Here is a 12,247-nt window from a genome sequence, read left to right as displayed (position 1 = left end):
GCCTCTATCGCTGTATCCCTCCCTCTCTCCACCTCCACACCCTCCATCTCCTTCATCAGGGCAACTTCCAACGCCTCCCCCTCCCGGATGACGAACTTCGCCGTGACATCTACCCTTCCTTCCAACTATAACCTGGCCTTGTTCCCCCCCCCCCCCCCCCTCCCCAGGGCACCCTTTCCTCTTTCTTTCTTCTCCCAGAGCGGATTTCCCTCCGTCCCCCCTCCCCTGAGACCCTGCACCCCAAACCTGCCTCGCTCCTTCCCCCCCCCTACCTGGCCCTCTCCCGTACGCCCCCTGCTCACCTCCCCCATCTCTTCCACTCCCTCCCTTCTTCAGGTCTCCCTCATCTCCTAGCGCCTGGCAGATCCTCTGTATTGCTCATCATCAGTGTGCCACATCAGTGTTGTGTTTAGTGCTGTTTCTTGTGTGCGTCAAGAGATGTGATTTTAATTGTGTCCTGCCTTGAGGTTCGCCGTCAGTGTTACGTTGTGTGCTATGCCATCCGTCGCTACTTTTAGCTCCAGTCATACTGTGCCTTGTGTTCTTTTAACCGTCGCCGTGTGTGGCTTTTTATATGTGCTACTTTTAAACAGTTTTTTATTATCTCCATTTTACAGTCACCCCGTTTTGTTTTGTTTTGTCTTCCATGCTGTTCCCCCCTTTTTTATATATATATGTTCACCTTAGTCTCTCCTTTGCTGTTTTTAATGTCTTCTATTGTTTTGTACTGTCTTTCGGCTGAAGAGCAGCGCCTATGCTGCTGCCAGCCCGCCCCGATGGGGAATTGAAACACAATAAAGAAAAAAAAAAAAAATTTCATTTAGCAGTTAACGTAAGGCCCTGATGAAGGCTAGCTGCAACGCTGGCCGAAACGTTGGCGCATTTTAAATTATGACGATGCGGTCTGATACCCTGAAGAATTTTATTGAAGAACAACAAAGTTCTTTAAGAATCATTCTAACATAGATAGGTCTGCAGGTAATTATTATTAACATAAACTTTAAATCTTCATCTTGGGATACTCGGATTGCACAACATGTGGCAAGGACCCTGTCTAGGTTAGTTGTGAGGATAATTAATTGATAGGACAGTTCTGGTAAAATTTAAGTTATTATTGAACAGTATGTAGCAAAAGTGACACTGGTCCACACGAATACAGTACTGAAAGTTTCAACCTGTTCGTATTGATGAGGCGGTCGGCAGGCGGCGAGATGGCGAGGCACAAAGCACACGTGCAATTACAGCAATGGCTCATGAAATATCGGCACTTTACTTCTTCATGGCGTCGCAATGCTTTTCCATTTAGTGCCTGTGGAATACTGTCATGCTGTATAGACGTCGGAAACAGCGCATCCGAGGCTCAACGAAACCACTTTTTCCAGGAGAGCCTCCTCGATCCAGCACGTGTTTCTCAGATCGATGCCCAACTCCGACTACTACTGCTGAGCCCGTTATGCCGCACCGTGCCCGTGTGCATTTTCCCGCGCTCGCCTACCTCCACCTTTTCCTGCTCCCCTACAGACAGGGTATTCACCAAAGGTTTTACATTTCACATATTCTAATACATTGCCTACGTATGGACCAGGCGTACAAATACAACTTTGACATCTTACAATAGTTTCAACATTAGGTACACTTCCCTTCGATTACAACATTACTTGAAATTTGACATAAATATTAAAATTTACATCGAAATTTGTTTATAGCTTTTTCAACATAATGTCATGAAACAAAAAAGAAATGAAACCAGAATATCGATTATACTAATTTATTGAAATTCAGAAAAAAAATTTATTACAAATACAGTAGGATAACGTTAGTGTTGTTACAGCACGTCTCGGTCACCTCTTGTTCGAATTGACGGGACTTTGAACATTGGACGCTACATTTCAGATGTGTTACGACCCGCGACTCTACCCTTCATTCGATCCCTGCGAAACCCTGCATTTCAGAAGGATAATGCACGACCCCATGTTGCAGGTCCTGTACGGACCTTTGTGGATACAGAAAGTGTTCGACTGCTGCCCTGGCCAGCACATTCTCCAGATCTCTCACCAACAGAAAACGTCTGGTCAATGGTGGCCGAGCAACTGGCTCGTCACAATACGCCAGTCACTACTCTTGATGAACTGTGGTATCTGTTGAAGCTCTGTTTGACTCAATACCCAGGCGTATCAAGGCCGTTATTACGGCCAGAGGTGGTTGTTCTGGGTACTGATTTCTCAGGATCTATGCACCCAAATTGCTTGAAAATGTGATCACATGTCAGTTCTAGTATAACATATTTGTCCAGTGAATACCCGTTTATCATCTGCATTTCTTCTTGGTGCAGCAATTTTAATGGCCAGTAGTGTATATTAAAGCTATTGGGAATATAATGTTAATCCTTCAGGCACAAAATTTTATTGTGAGTATAATGCTAGAAATAATTATATAATTATATAATTATGTAGAGCAGTTAGGTACCACCACGTACCATGAAACAGAAGATGTTCTTTTAGTACGGAATCTGCGATACTTGCAAACGAACTGAGTTTCTTTAATTTTTGAACAATTTTACCCATCTAGAAAATGGAAATCTGTGCTACTTTCCAATAGCTTCTATTTAAAAAAGTATTTTAGTTGTACATGATTTTAGATGATACGTACCACTTCGTGATTATTGTTGAATAGAGTAAAAATGTAACAGATAGGCTATGAAATACAGTATTGACAAGATTTTCTCGATTGCAGTACCTTTAAATTTCAATCGGACACTTGTTTCTCGGTGCGTGACCATGTGGTACCTCGCATCATATTTTCACAGTTTTTGGAGTAATTTTTGTAATTCCAGAAAGAGACTGCAGCATGTAAAAAGCGAATGCTATAATTTAAAACTGAGCAAGAAAAAATAAGGGGACGATCAAAAAGTTTCCGTTTGAGAACGCTGCCGCAGTGTGTACGCAACCAAGTGCGACTCCGGCGCGGGTATATAAACAGCAGCAAGTAGACAGGGGATTGCTGTGGCATTCGTGTCTTTATGACGTGCATGCTGTAAATGCGGGAACATGAAATATGCCGACGTTATTATCTAATGCGTCAAAACAGGACCAGCGCGCCCGCTGTTATTCTTTTCTTGGCAGCCGAAGGGCAAACATCGGTAGACACCTATGGCAGAATAAAGAATGTGTATGAAGCAGCACGTCTGTCGAAAAACGACGCTGTGGAAAACTGCGACAAGGAGTGCTGCTGCTTCATGATAACGTACGCCCCCAAGTCGCAAATGCCGTACCGCTGAAGTTCACTAAATCAAGGTGGGACACACTCGATGACCCGCCCTACAGTCTGGATCTCTCCCTATGCTATCGCCACACTTTCGGTCCCTTAAAAAACGCTTTGAAGGGTTGACGACTCCTGTGAGACGAGGATGTGCAGCAGGCAGCTACGGACGTCTTCACGCAGTAGGACTCCCTACTTTACAAAACGGGTATCTTCAAACTGGCGCGTCTGTGGGATGAATGCCTCGATGCTCATGGCAATTTTGCCTGATTGGCATGTCGATTCTGGAGTATGCTACCTTCGAACGGAAACTTTTTGTTCGCCTTTTCTACAGGGTGTCCCACCTTACTCTGTTGCCTCATATATTTCCAGAATGAAACAAAATTTGAAAAATGCAATTGGCCCGGGATGCACCTATGTCAGGGTCTCACACAATGGAGAGGAATGCACAATCCATAAACTAAGCAAACATCACATTCAAAACAAAGATACGCTTTTTAAATGGCATGTGTATGATTTTTTTAGACGGAAATGAAACCTAGAGATACAATTAGTGTCAGCAGGCTTGTTTTCATTGTCTAAACCTCATACCTTATGAAATACGTAGACTTTAAAGCGTGGCAATGGCGCCATATTTTCTACCGTAATGCGCAGAGCAAAGGTTGCCTACAGAAGGCTTTAGGACAGTGCAGGCAACCATGTTAGGAAATTAAAACATTACGGCAGACACTGTGGCACCTCTTCCATTATTTAAAGTCTACATATTTCAGAAGGTATAGGGTTTAGACCAAGTCTGCCATGACTAATTATACATTTAATTTTCAGTTCGGTAGAAGGGACATACACCTGCCACTAAAAAAACAAAAACAAAAACTGTAACTGTGTGTTGAAAGTCATGTTTGTTTACTTTTAAATTAAACTTCTATTATAGAGATGATTAGCGGCGAAAATGAGAAAAGAGTAGCGAGGTGGAACACTCTCCCCCATGCTCGTCGGAAGTGAACGCTGCACATTGCGCCACTGCCGGATGTTTTTTTTTTCCTTTATTGTGATTTCATTCCCCTGCCCCATATGGGCAGGGGAGGGCTGTCAGCGGTACAATTCGCTGCTCTTCAGCCGAGTGACATGACAGCATAAAATAAGAATAAAATGCTACATACATGAGGCGATAAAGGGGAACTTAAAACAGAATAATGGGAGAAAATGGAGGTAAAAAATAGACTAACACGGAGACGTTCATGGAGGGCAGTTAAAAAAAGTCACCAGAAAGTTAAAAAACACAGTTGGCTATTTTTCAAAACTCAGAGAAGACACTGAATGGACATGCACACGGTAAAAGTCGGCCACAGTAGTAAAAACACTCCGGAACAACACAATTAAAACCCACTTGGCGCACACACGACGAAGAATAAAACTTCCAGGCGGGACTTGCCGAGGGAAAGGGCAGAGAGGATGGAAAAGGAGGGGAGAGGAAAGGGGCAGCAGGGGAAGCGGCGGGATGAAGAGAGGAGGGGCATCAGTGGGTACACGAAGAGGCAGGAGACACGTGGGGTGGGAAAAATGTAGCAGTGAATGTATTTCAACTCATGCCGGATGGCAAGTGATTTCGTATTTATACAAAGGCCGAGTAACATACCTCTCGCAATCTGTGATGTTGCCAACTGCTGAAAAAAAGGTGTTTTTGGCAAGTGATTTCCTTCCAGAGATACATAAGAAAACACGAAGCAGCAGTGACTTTACAAATTACACTGCTGTCCATTAAAACTGCAACATCAGGAAGAATAACAAATAATGAAACTTTACTTATTGTATACGTACTGAATAGTAAGAAGAATCATGTTTAAATTGATAGGTGCTTTGCAAGTGTACTGGACGTGAAATTTAATGCACACACTGCCACCGCTGTCAGCTCTAACCCGACTGCACATCAACTCGATCTGACAAAGGGAAGCCAAGACGTTCAGATCATGCGTTTTCTTCAAAGTTCGTATAATATTAGTAGTCCATTAGGACACCGTAATGAAAAACGGGTAAGGTGTACTGCTTAGGCGATTTCGAGAATATCGGAACCGAAGTTTTATGCGTAAATGATGTCCAGTGCGTAGCGACACTTAGCACAAGAGGGCGGCGGTCGTGTGGTTAGCGTTCGAGCTTCGCAATCTGTGAATCGCTGAATCAAATCCTACTTTTTTTTTTAATTTAATTTTTTTCAACTCTGGTCATCGTATTCCATATATATTACATTTGAAGGGTATATAATGAAAAAACACGTATATTTGCAAGAATTTTTATTGAATTTCCTATAATATTTGGCTGTTTACTAATTTTTATTATTGCAATAACTATTATAACTATCGACAGTTAATCAACCAACCGCATAAATTTTTCCTGAAAATGTATGCCTGGCATGATCTGCGAAATCCCTTATACCCGCAGGAATGTAAGAACACTGCTTCTATTTCCAGGTACAGGTATCAAGGACGGACAGGATTGGGAAGCCCAAATCAAACATCGACAAATGAAGGCATAAAATAACTGTATTCATTAATATAATGATTTACAACACGCCAGAATATAAAGGTGATACATGATTACTTCGACATCACACGGTGCAGGAGGGTATATTTCATACTGATACAAAAAATGTAATGAGACTGGCATCTACCACAGCGAATTAATGCAGAAGAATCTTACCTTTCATGTATATATATACGAACAGTGATTAAAAGAATATAAAAAAAGAGCGCGAATCGATCCACTGACCGCGGAGCTCGAACGCTAATCACATGCCCGGCGCCATCTCTTGCTCAGTGCTGCTACACGCTGGTTCATCATCGACGCGTAAAACTTCTTTTCCAATTTTTTCGAAATCCCAGAAAGCAGTACACCATACTACTTGAATAGCACGTTACACGTGATCTGAAGGTCGTGACCTCCCATTGTGAGGTAGATGACATGTACCGGTGGGTCATTGCATGCTATTTCACCTCTAGCTCCGAGTTCTTCAGTCGAGTGTTTTAAATGGGTGAGACCCGGACGCTGAGTGATCAGCGCGACAGAATGTCAATTCTAAGGGCTCGGATTCGATTCCCGGCTGGGTCGGAGGTTTTCTCCGCTCAGGGACTGGGTGTTGTGTTGTCATTATCATCATCATTTCATCCCCACCGACGCGCAGGTCACCGAAGTGGCGTCAAATCGAAAGACTTGCACCCGGCGAACGGTTTACCCGACGGGAGGCCCTAGTCACACGACATTTACATTTAATGGATGAGAGATATGGAGAATGTGCTGGACAGGTCCACAGTTTTCGAAGTACGTCAGAACAAAACGGGCAACATTGCGCTTCCTAGTTGGAAGAAAGATCACAGAGACCTCGAAGATGGGGCACAGTCACCGGTGTCAACACTAGAAATGCAACGCGAGATATCCAAATTACTGGCTCTGCGAACCGGAGTTGATGGTATTGAGTACCATCAAGTCAAGTGATGATGATGAACACAATTTGACAATGCTCCTTACCATTCTAATAACTAATTTCATGGCAAAGTCATATGTTTCTTAAGAAGTGATTTTTGTAAAGATGGCTGCAGTTGTTAAGGAATGACGTTCACAATACAGTTTTTAAATGCTAGTCTCTCCTGCGTCATTCAGTAAATTCAGTTCCTGCCACTGTCTCATTAAGAAAGTTTTGTTTTATAATCATGTGTTGCCGCTTTGCACTTAGCGGAAGACAGTTTAAAGCTTGATGTGCGTAGTATATCTCCCTTGAACTGCGCTTGAGCAAGGTTTCATTTCTTCAACTGGTTTGCTGCTGAGCTGCATATTAACATTCTTCACTTTCGACTAGATCCGAGTTTCCGTAGTTACAATGTATGCCACAAAATTTGCTAGGACCAATTTAACATCACACTTAGACGACAGTAAAATCATTCACAGCCATGTGTTATATTTCAAAACCGTTATCAGGGTCAGTTTAGGTAAAGTTCAGTTCAGATCTCGTTTCTTATGCAAACATTCATACTCTTACAGTGCAGTGTTAAATTCGCGTGTGTATTCTTTAATGTTCGAAATTTTATTTTGTCAGTTTGTGTTCTTATATTTAACGGGCATTTTAACAGAAGCACTTTGTACGGTTAATTTTTCAACGATCAACTTGTAATTTAATGTAGAATTCCTGCTGTGTTAATTTCGTGTGTTGGAGCTGCAAGACACGTTCTATGACCTCACGCAATGTAGCACTGTTCGCTGCACTGAAAAATGCGGAATTTCACTGGTTAGCTTATTAGACATACAGTTTTACGTTTTCTAATTATTTTTGGTGAAAGTTAATTTCGGTTCACTTATACAGATTCAGATGGCTTTTGCAGATCTTTTTATCAGGAAGAGTTTACGTACTCACACTACCTGCGTTGTACAGGTTTGTGTTTCAACACAGACTCACACGAAAGTTAAAGAATAAGGAAACCATTTATAAAATACACAAAAAACCAGTTACACTAGTGTAACAGGAAATCCCCATTAGCTCTACGCCCAGACGACTGCAAGCAGTAATAACTATGAAAGGAGACCCCACGAGATATTAATTTTTGTAATTTAAACCATGTTTTCAGACTCTAAACGTCAATAAAAATGAGTGGACGATATATTGTGCATTCCAGAAGATTAGTTCTTCAGATTTTATATTTGCTTCTTTTCATGTGCTACAAATTCACCTAAAAATGTACAGATAGACTATTACTTTTCGGATTCATTGTACGTCCTTCGAGATGTGTAAGACATGGAACTTGTCTGAACACACTCTCCTGTGTCCCAGTAGAGATCGAGAAGGTACATGAGGATATTGAAAGAATAATTCAGTACGTAGAGAGAGATGATAATCTAATAGCCATGGGGGATTGGAATGCGCTTCTAGGGTAAGGAGTAGAAGAGAGAGTTACGGGAGAATATGGGCTTGGTAAGCGGAGTAAGAGAGGAGGAGATTGATCGAGTTCTGAAATCAACTAGCAATAGCGAATACTCTGTTCTTGAATGGCAAGAAGAGGAGGTATACAAGGACAAGGTCTGAATATATGGGAAGATTTCAGTTAGATTACATCATGACAAGGCAGATTGGTTCAAATGGCTCTGAGCACTATGGGACTTAACATCTGAGGTCATCAGTTACCTAGAACTTAGAACTACTTAAACCTAACTAACCTAAGGACATCATACACATCCATGCCCGAGGCAGGATTAGAACCTGTGACCGTAGCGGTCGCGCGGTTCCAGACTGTAGCGCCTAGAACCGCTCGGCCACTGCGGCCGGCGCCAGACAGAGATTACGAAATCAGTTAATAGATTGCAAGGCGTACCCAGGGGCAGATATACACTCATATCGTAATTTGGTAATGATAAAGAGTAGACTGAAGTATAAAAGACTAATCAGGAAGAATCAATGCGCAAAAAGTGGCATACGGAAATAATAAGGGATTAAGAGATCGCTAGAAATTCTCTGAGGCTATAGACACTGCGATAAGGAATAATTCAGCAGGCAGTTCAGTTGATAGGGATTGGCATCTCCAAAATGGGCAATCATAGAAACTGGAAAGAAAAACGTAAGTACGAAGAAGGTAACTGAGAAGAAACTATTGGTAACGGAAGAAATAATTCAGTTTATCGGTGAAAGAAGGAAGCACAAAAATGTCCAGGAAAATTCAGGAACACGGAAATAGAAGTCACTTAGCAATGAAATAAATAGGAAGTGGAGGGAATCAATGGTGAAATGGCTACATAAAATATCCAAAGAAATCAAAAAAAGAAATGATTCTCGGAAGGATGCTGAGCCACTCAGCACACAGGAATGTCAAAAAAACCGTCTCTGAAACAAGGGCGGTAACATTAAGAGTGCAATGGAAATTTCACTGTTAACTGCAGAGAAGAGAGATCATAGGTGGATAGGGTACATTGGAGGTCTCTAGTAGAGGGCAGGTTTGTCTGATGACGTCTTAGAAAAATAAAGAGGAGTCGAAATAGAAGGGATAGGGGATTTAGTATTAGAATCAAAATATAGAACTTTGGAAAAGTTGAAATCAGTTCAGGCGGAATTGATAGGTAACATTCCATCGGAATTTTTAAAATTGTTGTGGCTAATGACAGCCAAACGGCTATTCACATTCGGGTGTAGAATCTATGAGATTGGTGATATACCATCAGATTTTCGGAAAAACGTCATCCACACTATAAGTGCGACAATTCTCCCGCAATCAGCTTAACAGCTCACTCATCCGAGTTGCTGGCGAGAATAATATTCAGAAGAACGGAGACGAAAACTGAAGCTCTGTTAGATGACTATCGGTTTGGAATTAGGAAATGTAGAAGCACCAGAGAGGCAGTTCTGATACTGCGGTTGGTAACTGAAGCAAGAATGAAGAAAAATCAAGGCACATTCATAGGATCTGTCTACCTAGATAGAGCACTCGAAAAAGCAGAATGGTGGAAGGTGTTCGAAATCATGAGAGAAAAAGGGGTAAGCTGTAGGGAAATACGGGTAATGTACAATATGTACAACAACTAAGAGGGAACAACAAAAGTGGAAGACTAAGAAGGAAATGTACGGATTAAAAGGGGTATAAGGCAGGGATGTAATCTTTGCCCCTACTGATCAATCTGTATTTCGAAGAAGCAATGACGAAAACAAAAGAAAGGTGTAAGAGTGGGATTAAAATTCAAGGTGAAAAGATATCAGTGTTAGGCTTCGCTGATGACATTGCCATCCTCATGCAGGATATTTTGAATGGAATGAATAGTCTAATGAGTAAGACTATGGACTGAAAGTAAATCGAAGAAAGACTTAACTAATGAGAAATAGCAGAAATGAGATTAGGGAAAAACTTAACATGAAAGTCAGTGGTCGGGAAGTAGACAAAGCTAAGGAACTGTGCCACCCAGGCAGCAAAATAAGCGGACGGAGCAAGGAGGACGCAACAAGCAGACTAGCACTGGTATTGCTGGCCAAGAGCAGTCTACTATACAGGTGTTAATTTGAGGAAAAAGTGTCAGAGAACGTTCATTGGAACACAGCATTGTATGGCAGTGAGACATGGACGTAGGAAAACTGAAACAAAAGAGCATGGGGAGTAGAGAGTAGAGAGAAGCATAGTAAAATTGTAGAGACAAGCATTTCAGATGTAGTGTTACAAAAGAATTTTGAAAATTAGGTGGACTGATGAGGTAAGAAATGAGTAGATTCTACGCAGAAAAAGAGAGAAAAGGATTATACGGAAAACACTGATAAGAAAAAGGGACACGATGATATGACATCTTTAAGGACATCGGGGAATAACTTCCGTGGTACTAGAGGGTGTTGTAGAGGGTGAAAACTGTTGAAGAAAACAGAGACTGAGAGACATCCAGCAAGTATTTGAGGACGTAGGTTACAAGTGCTACTGTGGGGGGGTGGAGGGGGGGGAGGGGAATTGGCACAGGAGAGCGTGGCGGGCGGCTTCAAACTAGCCAGAGGACTGCGATCTACGAGCAATTCTTCTGTTTCTGTCGGGCTTTAGTATTTGCTCTCCTAAACCCATCGATTCCATATTCGCAAGAGAGTCACAGGTTCCCGACAGAGAACGGAGCAGACGTTACGAACTGCACGGACGTCAGCAGTTTACGTTAGTGGCGCTAGTAACGGCTGCTCTGTTCGCTACCACGCCTACCATCATGGTATGAGGTCTGAAGATGTCAGCAGCTGAGCGAAACCGATAACCACAAAAGTAAAGTTTTCTTGCGGTCGGGACTGTTTATGTTCGTTTTAAAAGTACTAAGAAAAACCGCGCTTCTCGACGAGAAATGTTCTAAAAAAATTAATCAGTTGATAAAATGCCTGCACCGATGTGAAGTATAGAATTTCCGCATTTTGATTCGTAAAAGAAAGGCCGCGTTTGTGAGCATCGACACCGGCAGACGGTCTCCGATTGAATTCTGCCGGAGAGCGGTTTGCAGATATTTCTTGTCAGGTTTCCAGTATAGCGTGCTGAGCTTTGGTGGCCACCGCGGCGGAAATAGACAGCTGGGGGCGGCCGCCTTTGAAGTGCTGCGGGGCCGCGTGAGCGCGCAGGCGCGTAGGCGCTTTGATGTGGCCGCAGGGCAGGGCAGCGCTGTCGACGCCGCCGTCGCCGCCGCCTGGGCCTTCTTTCACTTGCTGGCAGGACCTGCGCCATGACCTAGCTCGGTTCTGCTCGAGCTGGCACACTCCAACACAGGGGTGCTACTGTTAAGGAACGTTGTCGCAGCTCAATGACCAGCTGATGCAGGGTGCTCTCAAATTAACATTCGTCTGACAACAAAAAAGGTCGGCAAAGAGGGTCGGGCAGTTGTGCGACACTTTGTATTTCTTCAGATAAACACAGACATAATGTGGAGCATCGGCGTCTGCAGAAATTTATCCAGAGGGCCGGAACCGACAGTCTAAAACTACCATTTTCATATAAATTAGTTGGTCAGATTAAAGACTTTTTATGCCACAAGAATTAAATTTTATAGGTGAAACAAAAGACATATCTTAGAGAACCAATCGTCATCCAAAGTGTACGAGGATTCTATAACGAGCAAACACTCTGTGCTCCAGACTCAGGTGCGGTGGGGTTGGGAATTGGAGTGGAGCAAGTACCTCCTCTTGCACCTCGAGCTCTTCTCTGCGCATGCCTATGATGCAGAGGTGATAGTATCACCATGATGATGCCTCCCCATTTTAGACGTTTTGATCCTCAGAAACGCCGACGATACTCTAGGGCACAGAGTTTATAGGAAACAGACAGACATTGTAAGATGGCAGGCCTTCTGGCCCTCCCCCACGTCGTAGTAAGACCCATAACGCAAATTCATCTTCCATTATCGTGTTTGATTCTGCATATAAGCAAACTGCCTTTAACATGAGACGGACATACTCATTGTGAAAATCTGTCATTAGACGCACTGCATTGGCATGTGAGGGAAATAATTTGCATGGAAGAAT

This window comes from Schistocerca cancellata, chromosome 6, assembly GCF_023864275.1.
Source record: "Schistocerca cancellata isolate TAMUIC-IGC-003103 chromosome 6, iqSchCanc2.1, whole genome shotgun sequence".
Taxonomy (NCBI): domain Eukaryota; kingdom Metazoa; phylum Arthropoda; class Insecta; order Orthoptera; family Acrididae; genus Schistocerca; species Schistocerca cancellata.
Note: the sequence above shows the minus strand (reverse complement) of the source record.